General features: G+C 40.2%; 1 protein-coding gene across 2 annotated transcripts in view; it reads right to left on the bottom strand.

The window, feature by feature from the left end:
- Nucleotides 1-20,761, bottom strand: part of LOC118617067 (interleukin 1 receptor accessory protein) — a 148,253-nt gene that overhangs the window by 110,729 nt on the left and 16,763 nt on the right. The window contains exon 1 of one of the 2 annotated variants that reach the window (XM_036242590.1): nucleotides 12,239-12,370. The exons of the other annotated variant lie outside the window; for it this stretch is intronic. The gene's annotated coding sequence lies outside the window, so the exon portion shown is untranslated. Of the gene's footprint in view, nucleotides 1-12,238; nucleotides 12,371-20,761 lie in introns of those variants that run through there. 2 annotated transcript variants of the gene reach the window in all.

Here is a 20,761-nt window from a genome sequence, read left to right as displayed (position 1 = left end):
GATTGGTTTATAGGTAAAGACAGCTGATTGTAAAATATATATGGAAAGAGAATGCCTTAAATATTTTTAAAAAAACATTTTGAAAAAGAATAAAAAAGTTATAGGAATCACACTAAAAACAACCCAATTTTTTTTTTTTTAATCCTCACCCGAGGACGTTTTCCATTTTTTGTTCAGAGAGAGAGGGAGGGAGAGAAAGAGAGAAACATCGACATGACAGGGGCACATCGAGTGGCTGCCACCTGCACGACTAACCAGAGCCAGAGACAAACTGCAACCGAGGTACACGCCCTTAGCGGGAACCGAACCCGGGTCCTCTGGACCACAGGCCGACGCTCTAACCGCTGAGCCAAACTGGCCAGTGCAAAACAACCCGATTTTTAAATGTCAAAAATCTTAAAGAGATACTTTACCAACTAAGATACAGTAGCCCCTCCATCCCACCCCACCATCTGTCATTTCACATTCAGTTACCAGCAGTCAACTGCGGTCCAAAAACATTAAATGGATAATTCCAGAAATAAATAACTCATAATTTCTAATTTTACACCCTTCTGAGTAACAAGGAAATCTCACAGTGCCACTCCATCCTGCCCTCAATATAAATCCTCCCTTTGCCCCACATATCCTGCCTGGTTAGTGACTTAGTAGCCCCGTCTGGTTATGGGATCCACTGTCAGGCTATGTCAGAACTTGTTTCCAATTAACCCTTATTTTACTTAATAATAGCCCCAAGCACAAGAGTAGTGATGCTGCACAGTAGTGAAGCCATAAAGTGCTCCCTTTAAGTGAAAATTAGTGTACCTACAGGAAAAAGAAAATACTATATATAGGGTTTGGTACTATGCATGATTTCAGGCATCTACTGGGCGTTTTGGAACATAGCCCCTCAGATATGGGGAGACTTACCATATTTGGAAGGAACATTACACATGAAAAGATGTTCAACATTATTAGCTCAAATAAAATGCAAATTAGACCCTCAAAATTAGAAACCTCTACGCACCTTTCAGAATAAAGAAACACTGACAATACCAAGTGCTAAAAAGAAAATAGAGCAACTGGAACTCCCTGCTGCTGGGATGCCCGATGGTACAGCCCCTCTGGAAAACAACTTGGCAGTTTCTTAGAAAGTTAAACATGTTCTTACCATAGGGTCTAGCAATCCCACTTCTCGGTATTTATCCAAGAGAAGTGGAAACGTATGTTCACACAAAGTCCTTTGCACAAATGTTTACAGCAGCTCTGTTATTAATTGCCCAGACCTGGAAACAATTCAAACATCCTTCCACAGGCAAATGGAAAAACAAACTCTGGTGCATCCAAAACATAAGACTACTTTTCAGCAATACAAAGCAACGAGATGCTGATAACAACTTGGATGGATCGCAAAAGCATTATGCTAAGTGAAAAAAGCCTGTCTCCATAGGTTTCCGTCTGTCTAATTCCATTTAAATGACATTCCCAAAAAGACAAAACTAGAGTGACAGAGAGTAGATCAGCGACTACAGGTAGTATGAAGAAGGGACAGATAGCACAACAGAGCTATTTGGGGGACAGACCAGTTCCATATCCTGATTGGGACAGTGACTAAAAGAATCTATACATGAGTTATTATTCATAGAGCTGTACTTAAAAAAAAAGTCCATTTTATTGTATGTTAACTTGATAGATAGATAGATAGATAGATAGATAGATAGATAGATAGATAGATTTAAAGTGGCATAATTTTTCTTTTTGTAAATCTCCACAAATGATTTGTGAACCCTCTTAGACAGTTTAAATAAATGAAAGCTCTTTTAACCTAAATGTGGCTTCTATTTTCAACATTTACTTTAAAAATAACACAGTCCTGTCATTAAGTACTGAATGTTCCAGAAAAGTCTGGCAGCCCAGGCACACACAGAGATCAATGAACTGTCCTAACTTTCAGCATATCAAGCCAAAGTTGCTAACCTTGATACAACAGCAGGGTCAAAGTTCACACCAGAAAACATTAGCTAATGCCTCCCCCTTTCTTTCCGAGCAGCTTCAAAGTCTTTGAAACTCTGAAAGGACATACATAACATGATATACCACCTGCCGTCTTTGGAAGCTTGGAAAGGGATATGAGCAGATTGATTCTCTTTTTCCTGTAATATTCTGAACAGCAACATGCTCTGAGGGGTAAGGGAAGAAATATCAACTCTCATCCTTCACAAAGAGAAACAGAACTAGGTTTGCAGTGAGATGAAAGAGAACTGAACTCGAAGTTCCAAGTTTAACTGTTTGATCTTGGACAGCCTCAGAGAAGAGGAGGATATTCACAGCAACCTCTTAGATAAAGTTATTACCTGGTTGCTACCTTGATGACTAATTTAAGATGGACATGCTGGCATTTATTGACACTTCTCAATGAGGACAAGAAGAGCGCTTTCCTAGTGGGTGGATAATTTGATGATCAAGTATTGTGTACTTACAGAGACTAAGGCAGGAGTTTTATATGGGGGTGAGAGAGACTGACACCTACCTCAGCAGTTGTTTGGAAGTTTCCTTGATAATTCCTATAGAGTGATTGGCACTGTCCATGAACATAAATATTGCTCAGTAATCGCTAAGTATCATTAACTTATTAAATGAAGAGTTAATATTATTAAGTCTTATTACAAAGAAGAGCCCAAGTTATTTGTTTGAGTTGACTATTGACCAATGAGAAAAACTTACCATGTCCTAAACTTTGCACAGTATAGTGGTCTGTTCTCCAAATATTTCAGAGAAGACAGTCACAGTAATAAGTCAGGCCTCTCTGACTCACAGAAAAGCCAGGATTGTTATAAAATGTTCTACAATAATCTTTTAAAAATTACAGTTGATACAATATTAGTTTCAGGTGTACATTTTGATTAGACATTTACATACCTCTTGACTTGCTCACCCTGATAAGTCTAGTACCCACGTGACACGATAAAGCTTAGATGTGCAGAAATCGTGGTTTCCCTTCCCTGTTCTCAAATACTTCATTTTTTAATGGAAGTAAAAACTTCTGCCCTGACTATCTAATAGGGCTCTTGTCAAGGGCCAAATGATGTGGCAGGGAAAGGAAACTTTGTAATTATAAAATGCTATACTAATATAAAGTGTCATGACATTGGGTTTATTATAAAATAAGCTGGAATTTTTGTTTTGCTTTGTTTGATTTCAATTTCAAAGATTCCAAAGTGGTGGAAATGTTCAAATCAAAAGAAAAACATGCTATAAACTGCTTATTTTATAACTGAATTGAATTGCTGGGTTAGCTTTGGCGATATTGACAGGCAGGGGTAGCGTGAGGCTGCCAAGGTCTGGTCATCTCTATTCCCTAGTCTCGGTATCATGAGGTTTCATGCATATTAAAAATCCATCAGTCTGTACACTTAATGTTTATGTGCGTTGCTGTTAATATGTTATGCTTGTATAAAAGAGTATGGAAAACTTTGGCTTGATTGAAGATGAAGAGTGGTTTAAAGTAACAGGAAAGGTTAGAAAAAGGCGCTGGATAGCATTATGCATACACAACCTTTTCAATACAGAAAGCAGTGTGAATTCCAACACAGGATGTCACAGGGAGTCATCTCAGGGAACTTCAAGGCTGGGGAGGAAGAGGATATTTATGATGAATATACCTAACATGTCTTCTCATTCATGCAACATATATTAATCAAGTTCTGGACAGTCTAAGGAAAGAGGAGGGAAGAAAAATGTCCCTGTCCTCCTGGATCCGGCGGTCCTGCTCGCTGGGGAAATGTGATGTCATAGGAAGTTCAAGTAGAGAATCAGATGGTATTAAACCCACCACAGACACAAAACATCCCATCTCCTCCTAAACTACGATCTAGTCGCCTCCAGCTTAGGAAATTCATGACCTTCCCCAGCATAGAAAGGCCTCTTTGCCATCTGAGGTTTCCTCCCCTTAAATTTCACATGACAGCATCAACCCCTAATCATCTCTCTAATCCAAAGGGATGGTCTGAAGATTAAGACTCTGTCTGTGAGGCTCTCAAGAGACAGACACCATCTACACACTGTTAGGCCACAGGCAAGACTGCTGTCAAGCTTTCATAGATTTCTCCATAAAAACTGTACACTCTCGCTTCTGCATCTACCGAATCAAATTTTGTTCAAATCAAGAAATATTTACTGAGTCTTTCTTTCATACACTTTAATAGAAACGGCATTTCTTAAAAACGGCAGTTCTTATATACCAGGATCACAGTTTGGGAGCAAAATCAGACTGATAAACACAAAAGAAAAAGAAAAAAATAGAACAGAGAACAAGTACGATCAAGTACAATATAAGCACACCAAATGGCTTAATAGAAACGGTGATAGCCCATAGTGAGCACTCGCCAAAGGACCACGTGGCCAGATTAATTTTGATAAGTACCTTGTCACCTCTTTCTGTCTTGGAGATTCACAGTACACATTAGCCTTTTAAAAGCTCTGGTAATCTACCGGAGTAAATATCGTGGTTAACTCGTTTTAACACTGCATGAACCATGTTATTTGACCATGAACCCCTCTTTCACGCATCAAACCTCTTAGGGTTTCAAGCTCTAATTAGAGCAGGGAGACCCAGGCTCTAATTCCCAGATCAATTCTCAATCTATAAGATGCAGATTCTTTGCAAAATCACTCAGCTCTACTTGAGACTAAACAGGTTCCCAGGGAAAGGAGGGGAATGCTAACTCTCACAGCTCCCTCCCCTCCCCCTCTGCAGCCTTTCCCAGTTCTCTTATCTTGCCGCTGGCTAGAAGTAAAAGACGCCTTTTCTACAAACCCTGGGCAGTATCTGTAACTCCCTCGGAGCCCTGAGGAATTTCTGTGCTGATCTGTTTTACTTAGATTTTTCTCTTTTCCCATTCCTTTTTGGACTAGGACTCCAAGATCGTGTCCACAGCACATAGCCCAATGCTCTCGTACAATAAACATATAAGTATTGGGCAACTGCGGGGTAATAGAAAAAAAATTTCCTCTAGGACACAGTCCAGCTGTTTAGTTTGCTGTTGGTCACTCTTGTACTGTGCGCCCTCGGATAATTTACTAAACCCCTGTGGACCCTGGTGTCCTTATCAACAAAACAGGATAACAAATATTTACTTCATGAGCTACTTTAAAAATCCAATGTGATATTTATGAAAGAGCATCCTGAATGGGGAAGAAGGAGGCAAAGAGGAAGTGCTGATGCTGTATTTTATACAGGTGTTCACGTCTTCAGCTGGGCTAACAGTCGTCCACAGGATGCCGTGTCCTCCGGGGTGGGTTTAAACAGATGTGACTTCTCATCGAGATCTGTGGCCTAAAAAGGGCACCTGTCTTCAGAAATTGGACTGGAATGGATCTCAGCCATTCTTGGTCTCACAACACAGTCTGTTGTCCTTTTACACGAGCATATCCCCATGTCATCTCCCCGCTTCTGTCAGGAAAAAAATGATGGGCTCGCTAGGGAGCATCCGTCAGACTGGAGCTTCCCCTGCTCCCTGCTCAGGGACCAGGACGCTTCACAGGCTCCAGCGACTCCCACAGACCCTGCAGCAACCAGGAGCTCCGCACTCTCGATTACACAGAGAAACAGAGAAACGGGGCGGGGCTGGGGGGAGCCTGCATCCTTGTATTGACTTGTGCTTAATTGGCTGTGTGACTTTGCCTATGCGCTTTATTATCCTTGTGCCTCTGTTTCCACAGCTAGTTTTATTAGGAAGAGTTAGGGCCAAATTAAATTAGAACTTTCACAGGAGTCTTACCAGCTATCAGACTGGCACTGTGCCAATTATGAGAAAGCACGGGGGCTTCAGGACAGCTTCTACCTGTCTGCGGGCAAACAGAGCCCACCAGGCATCCTCCCCGTCCCATCCCCACCCCAGCCCCGATCTTGTCCCTGAAATGCAAAGACAATATCCCGAGTCTTCCTGGGAACACATAAGCCAAACCAGGGAGCTTTAAAGAAAATATCATCTCTGTGTTTCTAAAGTGTTAAAGAAAATCCCCTTATGAGCTAACACTGAGGAGTTCTGTGTGAATCTGTGTCCCTGTTGAGAAAATTCTATGGCTTCTTTCTCTGATTTTTGGACACCAGGATCATCCTGACAGATGGCAATGAGCACCCACCAGTCCCATAGTCTGGGATGTGACCTCAGTCCACCAAATCACTCTGGAGGAAGGGACAATGTGGGGGCTCTGGCCACAGTTCTTTACATATGCATTTGACATTTTGTGACTTTATTGCAAATAAAGTAAGAGCATGCAATCACCCTTTCAACAGAATGAGAATGAGCTGGAATTTTACAGTGCTATTATGTATTGATCCATAAAGTACTAAAGACTCAAGTGACCCTAATTTCAACAAGTATGTCTTATCTGCACCATACAGCTACCTGGAAAAAAAAAAAACGCACCCTCACAGAGAGGTGCTCAAGAAGTGCACAACAGGAGCTTTTAAAATGCTCCTGTTGACAAGAAAATTAAACAAGAAGGAAAAACATATATCATATATGTATAATACAAGTGGAGTATTTTGTGGATGCACCATAAAGTTGTCAGCAGCCTTTCTTGCCCCCATGCCAAGTTAATAAACAGTAACTGAATAGCTACTATGTGGACCCTCTATGCTCACTGCTAAGGGATGAAACAGATTTTAACATGCCCCAAGCATCCAGGAACTCACAACTTAGTAGGGATCTCCAGAGTACATATTGTTCATTATAACCTTGCAGTTAAAAGCCTGTTCTTTGAGCTCAGTGTTCCAGTCCCTGGCTCTGCCACTTGGTACCTATGGAATACTGGGCAAGTCGTTTCTTCGGTCTGTGTCTTAGTTTCCTCAGCTGTAAAATGGGGAGAATAACAGTGCCTACTTCATAGGTTTGTTGATAGGATTGTGTGAGTTAACATATAGAAAATGACTAAAAGAATAGTTGCTATTATTTCTTTAACTGTACAAAGCAGTTTAGCTGTAATTGTTCATGCTGTTATTAAGTCTACAAATTAGTCCAAGTAGCATGCTCTAAGGAAGGAACGACTAGCATTTTAAAATGGAGAGAGGGACTGGGGTGGTGCCAGGACAGGGGGTATGGAACTCCTTGAACAAGAGGGTATTACAGCTGGACTCCACAGACAGGTAACACTCTGAAATGTATCCAGGCAGAAGAAAGGTTTCCCAGGCAAAATTAAAACAAAACAAGTCTTGCTTTGTCCACTGAGCTCAGAACAGAAAGGAAAACTTATTGAAAAATTCTAATTAGACGAGTATTATCTTGCAATTATGAAGTCCCTAAAACCATGGACTAGGAACAGCAATTAGAAGTAGGCATTTTATTCTGCACATCATTTCAAGGACACACACTCCTTGAAGCTGCTAATCATATCAATGCATGGTGACCACATTCTGCCCTAGGTAGCAGTACCAGTGATTAAAGGAGTCAACAGGACATTGCCCAAGCAATCCGGCCATAAAAAGCACGTTTGATTATGCTGACACCACCAGTTAAAGAATGGAAGGCTTTCTCATTAGCACAAAAAATATATTTAAAACACTTTGCCATTCACAAAGGTTTTTGTGGGGTTTTTTCACACACATTTATTCATTTAAACCTCGGAAAATTGCCAGCAGTTGGGTATTTCATATCAATCTCATTTTACGGAAAGAATAATGATTTTCCCAAAGTGGCACAGATAATAAATGGTGAAACCAGCGTTCGAACTCAGATATCATGACACCAAATCTCCTGCTCTTGCTGTCATTACTTTAAACATTTGTGTTAGAGACATGGGGCTCAGAAACATCATTTTCAGAAAACACTGTTTACAGAGAAAGTAGTGATTTCCCCGAAGTGACATCCTAACATCAAATCTCGTGATCTTTCCATCATATGTATCCTCTCTGCTCTTGTCGTTATTTTAAATGTTTATGTTAGAGGCACAGGGCCCCAGAAACACTATTTTCTACTGGAGTCCGGATGTCTGCCTTCTGCTCAGTAAACAATCTCAGCATCCGTCATGTCCTAAAGAAAATCCCTATTGCTTCACGCCATTGATCTGTAGCTGTCGCCGACAACAGGACCGCGATGCCTGCCGTGGCCCTGGGAATTTTAAATAAGAAGTCAATGAGAGATGCTGGTAAGTGGTTCTGTAATTGTCTAGGGGCGGATAAAACCTTGGTGGAATAATAATCATATCAAAATTCTGGCTACATGAATGATCCCGCAGTGAATTACAACAGGGCACTTCAACTCCAAAGCCTGGGGTGGCCCCTTTGCATAATTCATCTTACTCTGCAATAACCCTGCAGGGTCAGCGACATGGGCATTCTGCAGCCGAAATTGCTGTCTCATTATTTCCATCCCTTTTGGCGTTTCTTTGGATTTGGGAAAATAATGTAAGATGTAGCAGCTCTGTAGATACACACAGGGTTTAAAGGATTGCCAACTTACAGAAAAATCCTGTTTGATAGAAATAAATCTTGTTTGGTAGACAGATGAGGAATTCAATACATCTGTCTAAATGCAAGGCTATGGATATATTTCTATTTTATTTTATTCTTCGATTAACTTAGACCCTCTGAAGGCCACATATTGATCCATATTGTCCAACGTGGGCTTCTGCAGAATAATTTTTAAGAATTGTAGGTTGGTATGGTACCCTCATTTTACAGAAACATTGGGTGATTAATATTAAGTAAAAATGAGGTTAAAAAGTTATCTTTTTCTACAGGATTTCTCGGGGTCTTTAGAAGGCTAATGCACGCTGTGAAACTAAATTACTTAGGAATCATTTACAGTGCTCCTCATACTTAACTGACTTTATGAATCTGTTTAAAATATCACCCAGCTCTATGATTCTTGGCAGAGTTTAGAAATGCTGACTGAAGTTCTTTCGGAGAAAGAGGGGTTTCGTCTGTATAAGGTACTGGCAATAGACAAGCTGTGAGAAATTCCTGTAAATTCTCTCATGAGGCATATTAGGAAAAACTCCGAGTGAGGTAAGGGCCATGAATTCTTAATTGGGGGAAAAAGTAGGAAATTCAAATCAATTTTCTAATTTGCTAAGCCATCCCTGTAGCAAGCTGATGTAGAAACAATACCATAATGGTTAACTAAAATGAGACATAGGACATGCTGCTGGATTTAAGTATAGTAATGTTATGCTCGGTCAGTACATCTAATTGGAGCTGGTGATGATTTCACTTCTCGCATTTTGGATGCATAAAAAGCCTGTTGCCAAATCAGAACATTAGATACCGTGGAGAAAGAGAAGAAAAACAGGGGGAACCTATTATTTCTCCAATTATAAAATCAGTCAGTACAGATGTGGAGCCCCAGTAAATAACCCTTTTCCCTCGGTGACCTTAATATATGCTAGAAAAATTAGAAGTGTTATTATTTTTAATTGGTCTGCCCTTCTCTGAAAAAGAGAAAGATGATGAAATGCATGGATTCATTAGGCTGACCTAAACACCAGTAGTAGATTTTTTGGCACGTAAATACCCTTTCTATCCACTGATGCTTGGACACAGACGGAAATCTTATTCTCCAAAGCCAAAAGAAGAAAAGAAAAACTTTACCACATGACAAACAAGAAGGTGGTAAAAGCTGTAGGAAAGTTTTCGGGGCCATGAGGACACCTGTAAAGGCTGACTGATGACAGGGACCAAATCGATTTTCCCACACAGCTCATCTTAATTCTATTTCCCCGATGTCCTTCATTCGACATTCTGGATCTGGTGCCAAAACTCCACTATCCCACCCTTTCTGCTCCACGACTCATATAACCTGGACTCCGGCCCCAGGTGCACATACAGATGGTGCAATAAATCATGCCCATGCCTCCCCTCCCATTTAATCATCCCTCTGCCTGGAATGCCCTGCATGCCCTTCTTCACATGTACAAACACTGCCCACCCTTCAAGATGCATGTCCCAAACCGTTTCCTTCATGATACCTCCTTCTTCTTTTGGCCAGAAATGTATCCTTTCTCCTTACAGCTTTCCTTATGGTCCCATGAAAGCCATTTCTTACCCTGTCCTACAATTAAGTGTGCATGTCTTCTCTCTTGAGACCCTTGAGAACAGGGTTTACCTCTGATGGTGGCATGAAGCCTGGCACACAGAAAGTGCTCAGTGTGGTGCACTGAATGACTGCCATCTTCTGGAGGGAGTCAGCAGCTCCTCTGCCCCATGGCACGCTGTCCTACGGGCTGATCCTCAGTCTAGGAAAATGCCATTACTCTTTCCATTGTTTTCCACACCTCTGGTCTCTCGTACTCATCATTTTCTCCAGATCATTTTCAGGGAGCTGTGTTCTCCCTGAAATCTGTCAGATAGTTTACAAGAAGACCCTGAGATTGGCATCTGCTTTGTCAGTGTAAGACTTGGTTATGCCTTATAATGCACACATTTGCACTTATCCTGTGCTTGATGATGACACTGAACAGAAGACCCTCGTGACTCCTGCCTGAGTGTCCACACAGGGGACCTCTGGGAATTGCCACGGAGTATTGTTTAATTTGGATTCACAGTGTCTGATTCAACATTACGGCTGCTCATTATTTTTTGGCAGCGTGAAATTTCCTGTGCATGCTGCTGCTGGGGAACAAGAAAATTCCCTTCTTCCTTCTGAATATTTTCTAGTGGATGACTGTATATCTAAGTGCCATTTCTAACCCTGCAGAAGCTCAGAGGAAGCATCTAGACTTAGAAACACAGAGCTAATGTGAGGACATAACAAACACGCCTTTGGTCCCTGCCTATCACTCCCCAAACTCTGAACTCCAGAGATTTTCAATCTGAAGCAGGAGAGGGGGATGTGACCAGGAGCCAGAGGAAAGCAGAGTGAGGCATTCAGCCAGGAGTATGCGTGCGGAGGAGAGAACCCTCCGACATTTAACTTTGAGAACACTATCTGTTCATTCAACAAACATTTTCCAATTCCCTACCACATGCTAGGTACCCTAATCAGTGGAAGTAATCCATGCTTTGACAGTGCATGCCGGGCTGCTTCTCCTGTCTTATGTTATTTGATATTCACAACGCTTATTCAGAAAGAAATAAAACTGTCCTGTTTTACAAGATGAAGAAATTAGGTGCACAAAAGTGAAGTATCTTACTCAAGCTACCGCAGCAATCAAATCGCAGAGCTTGGTTTTAAACAAGGTTCTCTGATTGCAGCAGATTGTCAGCCCCAATTCTTTCACATCCTTCTCCCCAGGGCCCGTGGCAGGCGATAAGCAACATGAAGGAAGGAAGTGCCCTTATTTATTGCGTATCACGCAAAAAAGATCAATTAAGAAAGATAAAGATTCACTAAAGCAAAGGTAGTAGAAAATGTCAATCTACATAAGTAAAATCCTGGAATTATAAGTGACACCATTTTACTCAAAAAGCAGTTTTTATTACTTTGAAAAAAGAATGGAGTGACACAAATGAGATACTTCTGGGAGCTGCACAGACTTAGATCATTTGCGATTAATGTACCAGCACTTGAATAAGGGGGGGCACCTCATTCAATAGTTTTAATGTGGTTTTTCCCAGGACATTTCCCCAGAAAACACCCTTGTGTTTCAAATCCTGGGTAAACAGAACTCGGCTAACCTCTCTATGCAGTTTTCTTTTTTTTAATTTATTGGGGTTGCCCTGGCTGGTTTGGCTCAGCGGTTAGAGCGTCAGCCCACGGACAGGAGAGTCCTGGGTTCGCTTCCCACTAAGGGCACGTACCTCAGTTGCAGTTTGTCCCCGGCCCCAGTTGGGGTTGTGTGGGTGGCAACCACTTGATGTGTCTCTCACATCGATGTTTCTCTCTCACTCTTCCTCCCTCTCTCCTTCTCGCTCTCTCTGAAGATAAATGCAAAAATGTCCTTGGGTGAGGATAAAATAAATCATTGGGGTGACATTGGTTAATAAGATGACGTTGGTTTCAAGTGTACATTTCTAGGATACATAATCTGTATTTTACATTGTGTGCCCACCACACAAAGTCAAATCACCTTCTGTCACCAAGCATTTGACCCCTTTACCCTTTACCTCCACCCCCCTTCCCGCTGGCAACCACCATACTGTTGTCTGTGTTTACGAGTTTTTGTTTGTTTTCTCGTTTGTTTATTTGCTGCTCTGTTTTAGATCCCACCTATGTGTGAAATCGTCTAGTTCTCAATTTTTTCTGCCTAACTTATTTTGCTTAGCATGATATTCTCAAGGCCCATCAGTATTGTGCAAACCACCCTGAACGCTTACATGGGCAGTTTTTAGCAGGTAGAGAAAATGATGCTGATGGCAGTTGCCAGGAGCTGGAGGAACAGGGAGCCGGAGTCTAAAGAGCACAGTTTCTGTTGAAACTTGGGAAGATGAAAAAGTTCTGGGAATGGGTGTCCGTGACCGTTGAACAGCAATGTGAAGGTACTTAATTTAAAATGGTTAAAATGGTCAATTTCACATAAATTTTACCACAGTAAAAAATGTTTTAATTTTAGAAATGCTAACAAATTTTCAAATCGGATTCCAACATGAAGGTATATAATGTGTTACACAAGGCTGAAGACAAATGTCAGAGGAATCTCTGGTTCATCATAAACTCAGAAAAAACTAAGACTTAAATTCTGGACTACATTAGTTAAACACTAAAATATGTCCTAGCCTCCATAAGGACAAATACAAATTAAAAATAAGAACCTTAATTCTCCTTGTTAAAAATAAGGAAAATAGCCCTGGCCTATTTGGCTCAGCAGTTGGAGCATCGGCCTGCAGACTAGAGAGTCCCGGGTTCGGTTTCCGCTAGGGGCACATACCAAAAAAATAAAATAAATTAAAACAATACAATACAATACAATAAGGGAAATAGCCCTGGCCAGCAGTTAGAGTGTCAGCCCATGGACTAAAAAGTCCCGGGTTAAGTTCCCACTAAGGGCACGTACCTTGGTTGTGGTTTGTCCCTGGCCCTGGTTGGGGTCGTGTGGATGGTAACCACTTGATGTGCCTCTCTCACATCGATGTTTCTCTCTCTCTCTCTTCCTCCCTCTCTCCCTCCCACTCTGTCTGAAGATAAATGCAAAAATGTCCTCAGGTGAGGATAATAAATAAATAATAAGGGAAATGATTTCCCTCTTCTCCTTTTTGTTAGAGTATTTATTTTAGAAAAATAGTAATTTTGGGGTACTTTCTCATCTCTTTATGTAAATCCTCTGAAGACTATATAACTAGTCTGCTGTCAACTTTGTTCCATAGAATTGTCTTTCTCAAAGACCTGGGACTATGTTTGTGAAATGTGAGCAACAAGATAGGGGTGATACCTCCCAGGTTCTATGGAAAAGCAGAAGCCTAAATTCAGTGGTACACCTTGCTCCAAATTGCAAAACTGCTTCCTGTTAAATCCAGCAATCCCACTGCGAGTGTTTTTCCAAAAAAACTGAAATTGGGATCTCGAAGACATATCGTCACTCCATATTTGCAAAAGCCAAGATGTGGAAAAAAACTTAAATGTCTATCCACAGATGAATGGACAAAGAAAATGTTGTACATACACACAATGTAATACTATACAGCTTTCCCAATGAAAGAAACTCTGCAATATGCCACAAAATGAATAAACTTTGAGGACATTATACTAAGTGGAAGAAAACAGTCACAGAATTACGCATGATTCCACTTATAGGAGTGATATAAAATAGTCAAATTCATAGGGTCAAAGAGTGGAATGCTGCTTGCTAGGGCTGGGGGAAGGGAGAAATGAAAGTTAGGAATCAATGGAAGACAAATGAGCTCTATTGATCTGCCGTACAGCATTGTACCTATAGTCAAGAATAATGAATCGTAGACTTAACATTTTGTTAAGAGTGTAGATCTTATGTTAAGTAGACTTACCACAACAAAATACAGTTCAAAAAATAAAGATATGAGAGGGTTTTCCTTCGGATAAAGTCGATTGAACAACACAGATAGCCATCCCTATTACCAAGTAGAGTCAGGATGAACCATGTGAGACAAATGATGCTACCGAGTCCTCCCACTTGAGGACAAGTTATTGTTCATCTTGAAAACGTGTGTTCATTGGTCTGTGTGGCTTTATGAAAGGGTGACATTTCTTCCTGCCTTTTCAGTCTCTCAGTGGGTTGTCTGAGATGTTCATCACATTCTGGTTTAATGCTTCTTCAATAATAAACGTGTTTTCTTTCTCTCTTACTTTTGTGGACAGGATTTCTGGGTTGAGAGATTTTGTTTTTAATTATATTTTCCCAATACCTCCTAAGCCTATAACAACTATAATTTTTACTACAATAAATTTTAGAGGAAAAAAAATAACTAAACACAGACACACACAAGAGTGAAAACTAATTCTTGTTATTACAAACTAGCAGCAAAACTAGAAGAAAGGGGCAAATATACTTCTGGAAGAAATAAAAACAGAAAACAATCTTTAGAATAATGAGTTAGTATTGAGACCTATGAAGACAAATAAATGATTCATTGTACATCCAGGACAGGAAGACATTTAGCTACAGATAAGCTCACATAAAGGGTTTGTAAAATGACTACCAAACAGAGAATTCTGTGCTTTTGGAAACGTTTGGTTTCAGAATGAACACTGTATAAACATTAGTCCACCAAAGACAAAAAATGGAAGGACAAAAGGACAGAAAGGTAGAAAGAGACTTTGCGAAAGGAAGTGAGAGAGACAGTGAAGTAGGAAAAAGAGAGAGGACATGAGAATATGGCCATGAATACAGTAACCAGAGTAACAGAAACTAGTCCTTCAAGGCTCTAATACACTTCCTGCATTTCTGCGTATTCAGTACCTCCTGGATTTCTCTAAGCAAAAACTCTATGACAATCGTGTTGCATGTATGTTTGTATGTACCCCTTCTACCTTGTATTATGTTACTCCTGTCTGTCTCATCTTTTTTATTTCATTGTGAAGCCCCTTAACATCTTGAAGGCCAAACAAGTTGTGTTTTATTTTTTATAACTCCTTTTTGCATCCATTGAAATGCCACATGGAGAGCACAGAACTAGAAAACGTCTTCTAAGAAAATGATAAGTGGAAATAGAAAGAAGTATTCAATTTCATAATCTTTTCTTTCTTTTTTTTTTTTTTTATCCTCAGATAGAGTGGGAGGGAGGGAGAGGAAAAGAGAGAGAGAGAGAGAGAGAGAGAAAGAGAGAGAGAAACATCGACGTGAAAGGGACACATCGAGTGGCTGCCTCCTGCACGACCAACCAGGGCCGGGGACAAACTGCAACTGAGGTACGTGCCCTCAGTGAGGAACCGAACCCGGGTCTCTCTGGACCGCAGGCTGACGCTCTAACTGCTGAGCCAAACTGGCCAGGGCTCAAAATCTTTTCTGTTGCTGTTGTTTTTTATTCTGCATCCAAGGATATTTTTCTACTTACTATCACATCGAATGGGAGGGAGAGAGAGAGAAAGACAGAGAAAGAGAGAGAGAGACAGAGAGAAACATCAGTGTGATAGAACCACATCGACTGATTGCCAACCATATGACCCCACCAGGGTCGGGGACAAACTGCAACCGAGGTACGTGCCCTTGCCTGGAATTGAACCCATGACTCATTGGTCCACGGGCCGACGCTCCAACCACTGAGCCAAACTGGCCAGGGTGCAATTTTATAATCTTACTCATCTAAACAAAATGGATGCAAATAGAATTACATATTCATGTCTGCTTTTACTAATAGGAAGAAAATCACAAGCATCCACCAGGCTTGTTCTTTTTTAGGTCAAATCATCATCTGTTTGATTACTAAGTTTATTTATAATTATATTATTTATACTTATATTTTATTTTACTTATTTTATTGTTATGTTTATTAGAGTTATTTCATCTAGTTGTTTATTTTATTTTGTATATTTATTTTTATATTTACTTTACATATTTATATTAGTTATAACTTTACTAATTATACTCAGCATTTCTGTGAAGGTTCATAAATATCACATTATGTAATACAGAGGTACTGATAATGGAAATAAGGAATGGCATAAAGGAGAAGACTTCGAAACAAACATGTAGAGGCTAGAAGAGAAGACAGAAGAGATGGCATGAAAAGCCATAGCACCAGGAAGAGTGGGAAAGGTGGGGGAAAGAATCTGAAGAGGATATATAAGGGAAATCAAAAAAGCCCTTTTGAAATTATGGAGCTTCTCCTTGTCCATGTTTTCAAAAAGCAAATATAATCAACTAAACAATATTATTTCCTGAAGTTGGATGGACCAAAATCAGATCCTGGACCTTCCTCTGACCTTGTGATTAGGCTTCCAGTTCTCAAAACAAATAAACAATGATGCCAGTTGAACAACCATAACCTTTTGCAGAAAATATCAGCACAATGTTTCCCTGTATCTTACATATATGCCCTTGGACAACAAGTTCACGTGAGCTTCAGAAAGCTCAAATACCCGATATCATTACAGCACTTGTCAAAGGAGTGAGAGGAGAAAACAGATTTGATAATGGGGTGAGCCCTTTGTACCAGGGTCTATAAAACGCAACCACGGCAATGACAGAAATGAGAAATAATCTGAAAGCTTTCTTGCTGGCAAGAATCACGAACATGCCCTGCACTCCTGTATTTCCCTCACATACCCTCCTCATTGAAGGCACAGGCTCTCATTCAAAAACACACACTGAAGAGCCTCTGGTGTGTGCCAAGCCACCCATGTGCCCTTTGGATGAAAGATGAAGCCAGTCCCCGACGACCAGACACAGTCTACCAGAATGCATTGACACAGCAACATTGGATATCTGTTCCAAGACAGGGCTTCTCGAACAGTGATGTGAGTAAGGATGATCTTGGCCTCTGTTGAAAGGCAGGTTCCGATTCAGTAGGTCTAGGACAGGACTTGAGAGTCTACATTTCCAGTCAACCCCTAGAGGCTGATGTTGCTATGCTCCACACACCACAGATTGAGGAGCAACCTTCTAACTGACAAAGTATAAATAAAGTGTTATAGAAAGCCCAGCCAGTGTGGCTCAGTGGTTGAGTGCTGACCCATGCACCAAGGGGTCGCCAGTTTAATTCCTGGTCAGGGCACATGCTGAGATTGTGGGCCCGATTCCCAGTGGGGGGCATGCAGGAGGCAGCCAATCGATATTCTCTCTCATCGATGTTTCTATCTCTCCCTCTCCCTTCCTCTCTCTCTAAAACCAATAAAAAGAAAAGAAAAGAAATGCTAAGAAAGAACGGACTTCTTCCAGCAGAGAGGTCTAGAAAGGAACACCCTGTGTTTAAGCAGGTAGAGGTGTGTGTGTGTGTGTGTGTGTGTGTGTGTGTGTGTAGGTAGGTAGGTAGGTAGGTTGGTAGGTGGGGACCAGAGAGACCACAGAGGAGAGTGGAGGAATAAAGAAAAAAGAAGGGAAAGAAAGAAGAGAATAAATTAGAAAAAAAAAGAAGTAGAAAAAAATTCTAAAAGCAGAAAAATACATCAGCTATTTAGCAGAAACCAAAATATGTGAGAAGAGTAGTGTGATCTGCAGAGGAGCAAAGAATTATGGGAATGAGGCCTAGAATGATAAACCAGGGGAGAAATGATGGGTATCTTATATGGATTCAAACCTTTTGGGGAGGGAGAAAGGACATCTGATCACCAACATGGGAATCACGGTCCAGGTGTTAAAATAAATTATGCAGAAGAAAATATCCTCAAATTTAGACCTGTCCTAAAGTTATTCCTATTCCACATTTTGATATTTATAACTAAGTACCCCAACTCATTATTGCTCTTCAATATAATTGCCCCTCTCTATAAATCATAGTGCATCTTCAACTCAATAACCTTTTTACAAAGAGATTATGTAGAACTGAAACAAGCTATGCTCTGTCCCAAGTGTCTTATGGTGTCTGACAATCAGAACCCCCAAATCAAGCAGTGGCTCAGTGTACTCACAAATCATTTGTATTTAATCTCAAAACCTGATAATTTCCAAAACATGTCATAGTGTAATATCCTGGTAAGAAAACTAAACGAGGCTATAAGAATATATAGAATAGTCCTGGCTAGTTTGGCCCAGCGGTTGAGCGTCGGCCTGAGGACCAGAGAGTCCTGGGTTCGGTTCCTGCTAGGGGCACGTACCACAAAAAAAAAAAATAATGTATAGGGTTTGCAAAGCTGTCTAGGGGGATATAGAAAAGCATAGTACACAGTACACGGTGGCAAGGAACAGAGACTCACATAATGCCTAGGAAATTCGAGTAAGTTGCCAAACTCTCATGGACAAGATCATTGCAGCCTGTGCCAACATTATTAATAGTAAAGAGAGAGAGAGAGAGAGAGAGAGAGAGAGAGAGAGAGGGTATCTATGATATCTAAGGTAAAGGTATCTAATAAATCCCCTATCAATATTCGTCTCTGTGTCTGCAAATCAGTAAAATCTGTAAATGCGGTGTTATGGCTCTTTGTAACAGGGGGTCTCATTTACAAGAGGCTCTAGGTTCTTTCCTTAAATACATCTCAAAATACTGAGAAACATAAAAACATAGAAATCACCCGTAGAGTCATAAATTAACAGATATGTGATAAAGTAAGTATTATATAATGCTAATAGTGGAAATTAGACAGTGGTTATATGGGTACTCACTGTAACATATTTTCAACTTGGCTATATGTTTTATAATTTTTATAATAAAATAATGGGAGAAAGTACCTTCCACCTTATTATCCCAGTTTTTGAAATTATATTAGATAGGAGGGGAAAGCACTATACGCCCCTTCTCTTTTCAGTCTTCATCAACCCCACTCCTGACATAATCACATGTAACCACTAGATTCAGATTTTTCCATCTTTTCATATATAACCTTTTCTTTACTTTTTTTTACAAAAATTGAATCACCTGTGAGTCTTCAAGTTGCTTCTTTTATATGACAATATATTATATCATTCACATTGTTCCAGATCAGTTCTGACTGAATGCAATTCTATTGTCCAGTTATACCGTGGTGTGTTTAAGCATTTATTTCCCTATTGATGACATTTTTATTTTATTTTTTTTTAAATTTGTTCCTTTTTGCCCTGGCCAGTGTGGCTCAGTTGGTTGAGTGTTGGCCGATGCACCGAGACGTTGCCGATTTGATTCCTGGTCAGGGCACATGCCCTGGTTGCAGGCTCAATGCCCATTAGGGGGTGAGCATGAGGCAGCCAATCAATGTTTTACTCTCTCATTGATATTTCTCTCTCACTCTCTGCATCTCCTATCCTCTCTGTCTAGAAACATTTATTTTTTCAATTCGCTCTTTCCATACATATGGTTTATGATAATTTTCCTTTAGCATTAATAAAAAAGCCACAGAGTTTTTAGCATCTACTCAGAAGACCACAGTGATAACCTAAAATGATTCTAATGTCTAAGAAGCTTAACAGCTAATAGAGGAGGAAGGTACAACCCACAGAATAAAAGGCATATAGTTATACCTCAATAGCAGATAACTCAATTACTAACCAGTGTCAATTATCAAGCGAATACCCAGGAGCCAGCTGTGCAAACCAGTGTTCAAAAATGCAACCAGAATGAGTTCTGGCTCAATCTAAAAAAATAAAGTAAAATAAAATAATGAGTTAATGTCACTTATAAGACAAAGCCTCAGATTCTCATCCGAGCCATTATGCCAAAGCAGAAAAGAGTAGCTAATTTGATGGGGAGGAAAGAGGTCTTTATAAGTAGGTATGTTGATGGCAGGTAAAAAGTTGAGTCATCAGGAAAAAAAATAAACAAAAACCCTAGTAATCTCAGGGTCTGAGGCCATTTAGTGTTAGAGTCTTACATATTTCCATAGCTCCTGGGGATATCATTATGCACAGTGAAAAATAATTGATGTTCAAAATCATGGCCATGAATTACTAATTTAAAGTATAATTTCTCAGGATACTCTCTATAAAACAGTTATGCGGTATGAAATCACCTTGTGAAACACATGCTATTAAAGCTGTCACAACAAGATCCCAGATCATAGAAGACCCCAGGAAGGCCTTGGGCCAACCACCTCACTTAACAAAACAGAAGCACAGAGATAATATGATTGATCCAAGGTCAGCTGGTTATTGGAAATAATCATATCTATATCCAGGATAAGTAAATCTTACACTACTGTCTTGGTGGCTACCTCGATTACAAAATTAGTAATTAGGAACCAAAGCCTTAACTTTTCATAATACTTTATGACCTAAAATGTACCTATCATTGAGCATTTTCAGAGAGCTGAGGTTTTACCTTTAGAAAGACTGTGATCAGAAATGTGAAGGTGAATGGCCCTGGTGGGAACCTGAGAGTAAGTTCTAAGGAATAGTTTAACTTGGAGAAGGTAGACATTCCAAAACCTATAAGAAAGAGAGGCATTATTGGCCAGGAACTGAGGTGCACACAAGGGAACTCATATCCAATAGATTTTTCATGGGGAAAATCTATTTTATATATAGACACCAAATCTCCTTGCTAGCATGTTTTCCTAGTCATCAAAATCTATTGTTTAGAATCAATCAACTTTGAGAATCTAGCCTGCTTCTTCTGCTAAAGACTCATCATTGCTAAGTAAAATGAACAGGCAATATATATATAAAAGTTAACTGCATGAAGAGTCAGGGGATTTGAATTCAAGGGTCTGTGTAACTCTGATCAAGGGCCTTGGGGTCCTTAGGGGGGAAACAAGTAAACTAAATCTGATGATCACTAAGCTTCCTCATGGCTATGGTGCATGGTTCTAGGCAGGTTTCAGCAAATAGAAATGAGACACGAAGGGGAAATCCAAATAGTGCCCTA

The sequence above is a fragment of the Molossus molossus genome, unplaced genomic scaffold (genome assembly GCF_014108415.1).
Source record: "Molossus molossus isolate mMolMol1 unplaced genomic scaffold, mMolMol1.p scaffold_m16_p_5, whole genome shotgun sequence".
Taxonomy (NCBI): domain Eukaryota; kingdom Metazoa; phylum Chordata; class Mammalia; order Chiroptera; family Molossidae; genus Molossus; species Molossus molossus.
This window is presented reverse-complemented; position numbering and strand designations above follow the sequence as displayed.